Source organism: Chiloscyllium plagiosum, unplaced genomic scaffold (assembly GCF_037043375.1).
Source record: "Chiloscyllium plagiosum isolate Xiang-an unplaced genomic scaffold, Cpla_swu_hap1 HiC_scaffold_27, whole genome shotgun sequence".
Lineage (NCBI taxonomy): Eukaryota > Metazoa > Chordata > Chondrichthyes > Orectolobiformes > Hemiscylliidae > Chiloscyllium > Chiloscyllium plagiosum.
In genome coordinates, this window is record NW_028270165.1 from 24,040,281 (window position 1) to 24,051,578 (window position 11,298).

Here is an 11,298-nt window from a genome sequence, read left to right on the forward strand (position 1 = left end):
GATAGTATTAATTTGATCTATGTGTTTTGCAATTTTCATAAGCACTGCATTTTTCTATTCGTTGTTAAATCTTATCTCTGTTGTCATCTGGGAACTCGTGATCTTATTGTCCCATTATTTTCTAATTCAAATACTATGCCTCCCACTACCCAACCTGCCTGCTCTTTGAAGTGATTCATTGTTCAGTTAGTGTTTTGCAATCTAATCTCTGTCTGTGTTAGAAACAATGCTGTTGTGCAGACTCCTGTCAAATGGAAAACGATCAAGTATTCCTCTACTGTGCGCAAAAAATCCAATCACTTTTTGATGGATTTTTCGACTTTGAATATAATTCTTAAACTAAAAGAAATCCTTCTCGGTCTCCAGTCCAAAAGTTACCGTGTGCAATTCTTTTTGAGAATTTTTCAGAACTGTGTTCTCCTGGAGGTGAAACGTTACCCCCGTTTCTGTCTCTGCAGACGCTATCAACCCTGTTGGGTTTCTCTGAGCTTGCCTCAGATTTGCAGGAACCGCAGTATTTTACTTTAACCATGTCAAGTATAACTGTGTGGAAAAGAACTGAAAACAGCATACTTCCGCTTCACATTGCTGACAAGCACATGGTCACACTGAAATACAAGTGGGCAAACTGAAAGTAACCAGGAAGCTGGACTGTCAGACGCACATGATTAAAATTTGAACTTAAACAAGGCAACATCGAACTAAGCACAGGGAATGAAAATGAAATGATCTTGATTGGATCAATTAGAATTTCCCGACTGCAAACAGAAGCCGTCGACATTTAACGTAAATATGCTGAAAAGGACAGGTCCACAATGAGCATTATGGCAACGACCAGAGTGGTCGGCTGAGAATATAATAATTAGTGATTTTCACAAAACCCCGAGGGTAACTGCGATTAACTGTACCTGCCTATAACGAATACACAGGCTTTTATGGACCATGCTAGAGCCCCTGAAAACATGTTAAGAAGGTAACCCAGACCCTATTTTTGTCTTTTTTATTTCAAAGGCAGATGCAAACTGAATATTCCGGGACTGATACAGTTCGTCAACCCACACAGCTTTAAACAACACAGAATTTATTTAAACACTGCGGATAAAACAGCAAGAAAAGAGAATTTAGAAGAACGTAACGTATTTGATTACCCAACCAGAAGCTGTTCCAATCCATGAAACATCACATGAACACACTCCCTGGCAAAAAGGCAAATTCAAACACACCTTCTTTCAGGCAGGCGAGATAACAGAGATCACCCTCAAGTCAGACTTCCCTTGCTGCATGGCAACTCTTTTCACTGTAGCTGCTTCGCTCGGTCCCCAACAGTATTTATCTTCTTGTTAAAGCTTAACCAAACTAGATTTTTAAAAATGAACGTTTTGAATAGCCACGCCCTTTCCATTGTACAAGTGTTTGAAGAGAAACCTCTGATTGTTGACTTTGGCAGCATCTGATACCACTTCCAGACTTATCAGCACCCCAACAGCTTCGATGAATTTCTTGAAAAGAAAAACAAGGGTCACTATTATTGTGTTCAAGTGTCAGCGTCGTCACATTGGATTAATGATGACACAGACAGGCGTGTGAGCCGAGCTCTATTTCCAAAAGGAAATATGTGTGTTTCTTAGCCGAATCAGAAGTGAGCACTGATGCATTCGCATGAGGTTGAAGTCTAGCCAGTCCTTGTTTATGCAAAGAAATGTAAATACAATAATGATGTATTATGTAGACACTTCCCTTTACAAATGGATCTGGTTGAAAGAAAGAAGTACCATCCCATTACTACATACACAACAGCTGAGCAGTAGCTGCATTAATGTGTTTGTTGCATAGATTTGATTAATGCAACAGATCATAACATCTGATTAGCTCCCCAGAGACAGTCAGAAGGTATAAATTAGACAATTTGTCAGTGAAATGCAGATCGCAGTTCGATATTCTGATAGAAATGCATGGAATACCAAGTGGCCTGGTGTTTGCGATTTACTATCCTGTACTTGCAGCAGTTGGAGTTCCAGGTACTATTCTGTCATTAGCCAAAGCAGGAAACTTTAGTCAACTTCACTGTCTTTAATCCTTGCTGTTGCATTTTTAGGATTGTTTAATTTTGCCCCATTTCTTTTGATAGTCATTAATTGCATAACCTTCGATGTTAGCTGTCGATCAATAATCTTCAATTTCTGCATTTTTGATCTGCCTCATTTCCATTGCAGAGTCAGTAGTCTGTCGCTTAATGCTCAATCTCCAAATGGGAACCACGTCTGAAATGCTTAAAATTTTCACAAAAATGGTAAAAGGCATAATTGTTTCAGAAACGGAAACTATGTACTAAAATGTATGAAGTACTTATTTTATTACTATGTCGCTGACTTATTCCATCTCACGCATTATTTCAGCTAACTTGGCAGTAATTGCGATCCTGTGTCGAAGAAGCTGTGGTCTCTCCAGATGTATCACTTGTTACCTTGTCGGCATGGCGGTTACTGATTTTTTTAGCCATTGTTCTGACTGTGATATTAAACAGAATTGCTGGGATTTATTTTCCAAACAGTTTCCTGTTTATCACACCTATATGCAGTGTACGTTCTGCCTTAAGTTATGCAGCCATAGACAGCTCTGCCTGGCTAACAGTTGTCTTTACTTTTGATAGATTTGTGGCTATTTGTTGCCAAAAACTGAAAGTAAAATATTGTACTCAGAAAACGGCAGCCAGGGTAATCACAATCGTGTCCACACTCTCTTGCATAAAAGACATCTTTGTGTACTTTGTATATGAACCCAGATACATAATTGATAATGTACCCTGGTTCTGCAGCATGAAGTTAGAATTTTATACTTTACCTGCATGGGCTGCATATGATCTGATTCGTTGTATCTTAACCCCTTACCTCCCATTCATTCTGATTTTACTGCTCAATGCTCTGACTGTCAGACACATTCTGGGGGCCAATCGATCCCGCAGGAGACTCCGTGCCCAGAGCACTGTACAGAATCAGAGTGACCCAGAGATGGAGAAGAGAAGAAAGTCGATTGTGCTGCTATTTGCCATTTCAGGGAGTTTCATCGTTTTATATTCTTTATATTTTATAATGGCTCTGTATGTTCGAATTGCAAAGCATACTTACTTTTCAGGTTCTGTTTCCAATGAATCAACATTTGTATTTGAGGAAACTGGGTACATGCTTCAGTTTTTGAGTTCTTGCATAAATCCCTTTATTTATGCAGGGACTCAAAGTAAAGTAAGAGCTGAGTTAAAGAATGGGATGAAATATCCACTAAATATTTTGTTTAAATTATTTGAAAGTTGCAAAATGCGAGATCATTCTTTAAAATCCCTCAGAGAGCCAAATTACCTATTCAGCGGTATGTTGCATAGAATAATATTTTCAAGGCACACTCACTTTTAAGTCCATGGTTAATTTGCCGACCGAGGAATATACAAATCGCACCACATGACCACACCATTCACATATGTGAATGACTTTCACTTAATCTACTATTCTTTGATTAATGGTCACTCAGCCTGATCCATGAACAACAACTTCTCGACGCTTCAGGACGTTGGAATTCTCAGCTGGTATGTCATTAAGGGGCAGGTTGTTTTATCTGTTTAGTTTATGTAATATATACATTGATGCCAAACCAACATCGAGGGTCATTTCTCCGACTGGAGCTTTGAAACGTATCTGGCATCAGACACCAGATTGTACATGGAAAAAATGCCATAGATTCCTAAAGGATTGCCAAATGTTTGCACAACTTGAAGAGCATCGTCTGGACCCATCGTCTTTGTGTCAATCTTAGTGTAATGGGAGCCACTTGAGGTTAGGGATTTTCCACCATTTCCAATGTCTTGAGTTAATCATTAACTGTACTGGCCATTGGCTTTACCAGCTCTTCAAGTTCATCTGTGGTATGCTCACCATGTTATGACAATGCCAATAATTCATACCCACCTTTTATCTTTCATGCCTCCTTTTTCTTTCATATTTGACTATTTACGTTTCCTCTTAAACATGCTGTAACCACCTGGTGTTTCTCTTTTACTGAGATCTTTTATCTGACATAAGTACTTACCTTTAATCTTTAACAACTTCTGTCTAAAGTGTGCTCGCCGGGATTCAGTGGGTTTTGTTTTTGTCCCGCCCTTTACCCTGAGTGAGCATGTTGGCCAGTAAGCTCCCTATATGCTTCCTAAGGGCCTCCCTCTGCTCTGATAAATATTTGCATAAAAGTAGCTTTGGTCAAGTAATATTTGACTTTATTAAATTTTCCCTTCTTCCAGTTTAGAATTTTGATTTCAGGCTCATGCTTATACGTTTCCGCAATAACCTTGAATCTAACGATGTTATGATCAATTTCAGCAAAATGCCACCGTTCCAAACAGATATTTCAACAAACTAATCGGCTCATCACCTAAAGTTCAATCCAGGAACATATACTCTTTTTTGCATTGCTTTAAAAATCTCTTCGGTCAATTTGTGGAGTTCTTCGTCCTCTAAATCTGTCACAGCATGATTACCCCAGTAAATGTTCGCCCAGTTGAAAATCCCTTCTGCCAATAGTCTAGTACTATCTCATTTCATTGAAATTGTTCCACATATCTTTTCTTCAATTACTTTCGGACTGTTAGGGCATTCACAGTACATGATTTGCAATGTGATTTCTCCTGTTTCTTTTTCTCTTTTTACTAATATGACTTAATTTGAGGAAGTTCATATAACGTCATCCCTTCTTACTGCTGCATTTTACTCTCAAATCAGTTTTACAATACCGTGTTCACTTTTCCTTGTTTCCTGTCTTTGCTAAGCACCCCATGTTCTGGAATATTAAGTTGCACATTCTGCTAATACATAAACAATGTCTCAGTGATGGCAATTACACCACGTCTTGGTGTTCTAATTTCTGCCGTCAATGTACTACTGTGTTTAATTTTTGACCTCAATGTACCCCGATGTTGGAACATATGTTCTCAGTGTAATACCATGCTGTAGCTTGAGACCATCTGTGTTTTCGTTGTCTTGTTTCATTTGGGAATTATTTGAAATTTACTTCCAAAGCCTGTTTTTATCCTCAAGACTCGGATTTAAGCCATCATTGCTGGTTACTAAAATATAAAAAAAAACTGGCTTATTTCTACCTTTCACCGTTTTCAATGTATTTATGTTTTGCTGTATGTGAACTCTGTTGGCTGCTTTTGTTACAAATAGGTGGCTCATCATTCTAATTCACTCTTTAATTTTGATGGAATGAACTTCCACTAAACTTTCTGAAACTCTCACTTAAATGTCGACCGCTGCTCATTAAGGATTGCCTACTCTTAATTGATACCAGTTAGCTCCGAAGTCTGTCCTTCCAAAGGCATGGCGATTTTTGTGTCGAACACGAACCCTTTAGCTTTGCCTTTTCTCTTGTGTTTCTGCGCTATTCTTCTGCAAGTACATATTTTTGTACAATTAAAGGTCCATCCATAATATGCCCGTTACCCTTTATTGTGACACCAGGATATGATTATGCAATCTTGGATGCATTATCTGCTTGTGGACAATTGTAAAAACGTCTCTAGTGTATTCCATAATGATGCATGGAGAGGCTTTTATGCATTTTGTCGAGCAGTGTTGACACCCTGGTAACGCCCGACATGGCAGCTACTTCATCAGTGAATGAGTTTAAGATTGAATTTTCAATATTACGCTCTCCCCTGACCAACAGTTTCTGGTCTTTATCATCCTTCCAAAGTGCATCATTGCCGGCTTTTGACACTGGCTCTCAACTCTCACCGCTTATATTAATGGTTATTTCCGCTGAGATTAGAAACCAAAACTTCCCCTTCTTCTTCCAGTGAAATGAACCATTCTGCAAATTCCTGAATTTTGCAATTTATCCAGACAGGTGTCCCCGGGACTAGTTAGAATCCCATTCTACCTTATGTCATGCTGAAATCTTTGTTTGCCTCATCGGGCACGCTGATTTGAAAGCAATGGTGTAACTCTGCAACATTAGTTGCAGCCATGCCTTCATTGAAACTGCTTCAAATTGGCGACCTCTAGTGGAGCGGTTCTCCAACTCATTGGTTTAATTTAACGGGCTTGATTTGGTAATGTTTTCAAATCCGCTCCCACAGCGGTTCCACCTTCTTCCTGGCAAGAATAAAGAACAGTATCTTTGAGGTCACCAGTAAGTTCACAGTTTCTGTTCACAAAGAGGGCGCTCTCTCGAAAGAGCGAGTGATAATTTTGTTTCTCTTTTCATTTCTTGTCGGTTTTGTATTCCACTTGGACACATGTATACCTCTTAGTCAAAAAAAAACAAATTTTTGATTGGAAAAATGTTCAGGTGTTAACGGCAAATTTGAACACCATATTTTTCAAGTTGTTCAAACTGACTTTCTTCACTGATGCTACATTTGAGTGAAGGACTTCATCGAAACAATATTTCCTTTGCTGTCAGGCGCACTGTAACCTACATAGATTTCCCATTCATTTCAAAAATTATTCAAGTTCCTCGTCAATGATATTAGTTGACAGATTTCCAAAGCACCATGGTTTCTCGATGAGGGAGGCAGCAACAGCAAAGTAAAGGACAATTAGTTCTATGTCTGTAAAGGAAATGCTGTTTGGTGGATGTACTGCACCCATTTGCCGGGGTGCAGAACAAGAAATTTTCTGAAGAGATTCAGAGAGCATCTGCACTGCTGATCGAAAATTGGTCGTGAAGAGAATCCAGTCATTCAGGTGATATTTTTGAACAATTCGCACAACCCTTGATTCCGACTTTGGGAACGAGCAATCCACGAAAGAATGGAGCTAATGGGAAATATATCTGATTCAATTTAGGCAATTGTTTCACTGGAATAATAATTGAAGACTGATGTTTTACGTTCAATCAGTCATAAAAGAGTTTCCACCTCTAAACCTGCACACTGAACAAGTCATTTAGGTTGGCAGCCACTCGCCTTTCCTTAGTATAGAAATGTCTTGAGGTATTCCTATCATAAGTCATAACATATGAGGTGCAGCATCATGGAATAAATGTTTAGAAGACAGGCCTCTGGAGAAGGGATGAAATAATATTCCGATTGCCTTATACGGCCAATCAGATAAGCGTAACAACTCATGACTGGAGTATGTGTACATTTCAACGAGCAGAACTAAATGATTGAGCTGGTTGGCACATGGTTTGGAGAAAGATGGCATTCATGCTGTCCTAATTAACGAGAAGCACATCTAGAGGCAAGTCTAAAATTATATGGGAAGGTAAACAGAGTACTGCAGGTACCGAAAACCGAAATAAACTGCGAATACAGATATGAAAGTGAACTGGTATAGCAGTACATGTGGAGAGACATCAGGCTCTTCTTCAGGCTAGTATGAGCCTTCGGGTAGTTCTATTTTTGTCTTCACAGCCCCTTATGCATTTATCCAGATTCCAGGGACACGTGTGGAGTTTAAGATTCAATTCGGTTTGGGTTACCATTTTCTTGATTCTGCACGTGTGAGAGAGAAGTATATCAATAGCAGAAATATCATGCTTGCCGTGTGTCTGACAGCAGTGTCACAGTCATGGAATTATACAGCACGAAAACAGAGCATTACTTTTCAAATAGGAGAAATTGAGGACCCCAGATGCTGGAGATCAGAGTTGAGAGCGAAGAGCTTGGAAATCACAGCAGATCAGGCAGCATCCAAGCAGCAGGGGAATTGTCGTTTCAGGCATAAGCCCTTATCAGCAATGAGGCATTCCTGATTAAGGGCTTATGCCCAAAACGTAGATTCTCCTGCTCCTTGGATTCTGCCTGACCTGCTGTGCTATCCCAGCAACATACTCTCGACTTTAATTTAAACTGCCACACAGACGAATTACCCTGTTCTAATCTCATCCCATTCGCCAAGATTTGGCCCATATCCATCTGATCCCTCCCTATTCCCATTCCTGTAGCCACCTCGATGCCTTTTACATGTTATAATTATATTACCTCCACAACTTCCTCTCTCAGTTTATTCCATTCACGCACCACCCTGTTTGTGAGAAAGATGCACCTCAGGTCTCTTTTAAAAAATTCCTCTCATTTTAAACCTATACCTTTCAGTTTTTGGCACCTCTAGCATGGGGAAATGAACTGGTCTATTTACCCTATCTAGGGCCCTCATGGTTTTATAAACATCTAAACTTACAGCTGTTGATCTCCGACATTCCAGTGAATAGTACGAATCTACTCAGCCTCTCACTACAGCTCAAAACCTCCAAGTCCAGCAACGGTCTTGGAAATATTTTCCTGCAGTTTCTCAAGTTTAATAAAATCTTCTTATAGAGCGGCGACTAGAACTTTATGCTTTATTCCGAAAAAGGCCAAAGCAATCTTGAACAGCCACAACATGATGTCCCAACTCAATACACTGACCAATGAAGACAATTATGCTAAATGCATTCTCCACCACTCTGTCTACGTGCAATGCTATTTTAAAAAGAATTATGCATCTCTGTACCTGTAGGTCTCTTTGTTTGGCAACAGTCCTCAGAGTCTTACCATTAACTGTCCAAGTTGTGCTCTGATTTTCCTTACCAAAATGCATCACTTCATATTTATCTAAATTAAACTACCTCTGCCACTCTTCGGCCCATAAGCTCATCTGATAAATGTCCCGTTCTGCACGGGACAACTTTCTTCAGTGTCAATTACTACACTGATTTTGGCATGTCATCTACGAAGCATCCTTCTTATCTTCACATCCAAATTTATGTAGATGAATGACACCAGTCTATTGACCCTGCAATGACCTTTCGTAATCACTTTTTACCACATCTTCAAAAAGCTCAATCTTCAAATTGGAGTGAAGAAAAGTGGCGACAGAAGCTGCTATGTTACGGGAATTTCTGTACCTGACGGGCAGGATAATATTCAGAGACACTCAATTCTGTCCTACGTACCATTTACCTACTTTGTGTTGGACCACAGCAATGCCTGTTCCTTACTGTAGACAGTGCACGACAGCGAGAGCTGTCAACAAAGATTATTCAGCGCGATCTCACGAGAGATGTTAATGAACCGAATTTCTCAGACACTTGTTATATTTTAAGCAGCAATACAGAAACGTTTTCTGCCGTGCAGTAATCTGTGAAAATTCAAGAGGCCCAGAACTATTTAAAGTAAACATTAACAACATAATTTGTTAAAATATAGCAGAGAATAATTAAGTAATAATTATTTTAAGCTCTTTTCCCGAAACTATCTTTTCCCTTGCCCTTTTATAATAAGAGTCCGAGAAAAAACACCGATTAAAGTTTAGCAGAAACAGCAAATTTCAAACCAAGCAGCCGTCGAATCTTCCCTTGGTATCTTCCTCTAGAGATTTTACTCTTCTCAGGGATTTCTGTTTCACAGGTCACTGATCGATAAAGGTACCTTTAAGAAAGCTATTTTCGGGCAGTCTCTACATATAGGAGGAGTGGCAGATCTCTTCCCAAAGGCTCAATTTTCCCTGGTCTTGAACGCCTAAAGCATCGGATTGTGTCATTGGCTTCTAAGATTAACAATGTACGAAATTTAAACTTGATTAAAATTCGGTATATTTCGGGGTATAATTTAAACTGATTGGCCAAATTCGAATCTGATTTTCGTCTCTAGGCAACCAGCTAACCGAGCTTTCAACCAAGTGTTACACTCTTACCTTATTGAGAGCACTTGGTGCTGTTAGGCAGTTGTGTTAACTTTTATTTATCTTAAAAGTAGAGTACACACACATCTTCATTGCACATCCACCCTTCAGAAAAGAAACAAACCGTCATAATGAAAAGATGCTTCATTTGTTTTCTATTTTTAGCATAATATCCTAACACACAGTTAACTTAAATGCACGTTCACCTTAACTTCTTCCTATATACCTGTATGTACATAACATAAAATTCAAACAGATCTCATCTGAATCTTTTCAGTTAACTCCACGATAACACATCTGCGATTACGTTCTCGCAGCCCACAACATCTATGATCTTCAAAGTAAAAGTCTGTAACATTCTGATATTGATTGGGAAAGCTATAGCTCAAGTTCGTTAGATGGGTCAGTGTTTGTTCAATGTGTGCAGGAGAGTTTCCTGACACAATATGTAGACAGGCCAACAAGAGGTGAGGCCATACTGGATTTGGTTCTGGGTAACGAACCAGGCCAGGTGTTAGAATTAGAGGTAGGTGAGCACTTTGGGGATAGTGACCATAATTCGGTGATTTTTACACTCGTGATGGAGAGGGATAAGTGTGTACTACAGGGCAAGAATTATAGCTGGGGCAAGGGAAATTATGATGCGGTGAGGCATGACTTAGGATGTGTGGCTTGGAAAAGTAGACTCCAAGGCAAGAGTGTAAATGATATGTGGAACTTGTTCAAGGGGCAACTATTGAGTGCCCTTGATAATTATGTACCTGTCAGGCAGGTAGGAAGGGGTCGTGCGAGGGAGCCGTGGTTTAATAAGGAATTGGAATCCCTTGTTAAATGGAAGAGGGCGGCCTATCTCAAGATGAGACGTGAAGGTTCAATTGGGGCGATTGAGAGTTATAGGGTAGCCAGGAAGGACCTGAAGAGAGAGCTAAAAGCAGCAAGGAGGGGACATGAAAGGTCCTTAGTAGATAGGATTAGGGAAAACCCTAAGGCTTTCTATAGGTATGTTAGGAATAAAAGAATGACTAGGGTAGGAATAGGTCCAGTCAAGGATAGTAGGGGGAAGTTGCGTGTGGAGGCGGAAGAGATTGGGGAGACACTGAATGAATACTTTTCTTCAGTATTCACTCAGGAACAGGGCATTGTTGTCGATGAGAATACTGAGGCACAAATAAGTAGAATGGATGGCTTTGAGGTATGTAGAGAAGAGGTGTTGGAAATCCTGGAAAAGGTGAAAATAGATAAGTCCCCTGGGCCTGATGGCATTTATCCTAGGATTCTCTGGGAAGCAAGGGAGGAGATTGCAGAGCCATTGGCCTTGATTTTTATGTCCTCTTTGTCTACAGGAGTAGTCCCAGAAGACTGGAGGATAGCAAATGTGGTTCCCTTGTTCAAAAAGGGGAGTAGGGATAGCCCTAGTAACTATAGGCCGGTGAGTCTCACTTCTGTTGTGGGCAAAGTCTTAGAGAGAATTGTAAGGGATAGGATTTATGCACATCTAGATAGGAATAATGTGATCAAGGATAGTCAGCATGGTTTTGTGAAGGGCAAGTCGTGCCTCACAAACCTTATTGAATTCTTTGAAAAGGTGACGAAGGAGGTTGATGAGGGGAAAGCGGTAGATGTGGTATATATGGATTTTAGT

At 39.8% G+C, this 11,298-nt stretch overlaps 1 pseudogene; it reads left to right on the top strand.

Annotated features, from left to right (window-relative positions):
* The first annotated feature begins 1,948 nt into the window (after window positions 1–1,948).
* LOC148143454 (putative G protein-coupled receptor 139) lies at window positions 1,949–4,420 on the top strand (annotated as a pseudogene).
* The last annotated feature ends 6,878 nt before the right edge of the window (window positions 4,421–11,298 follow it).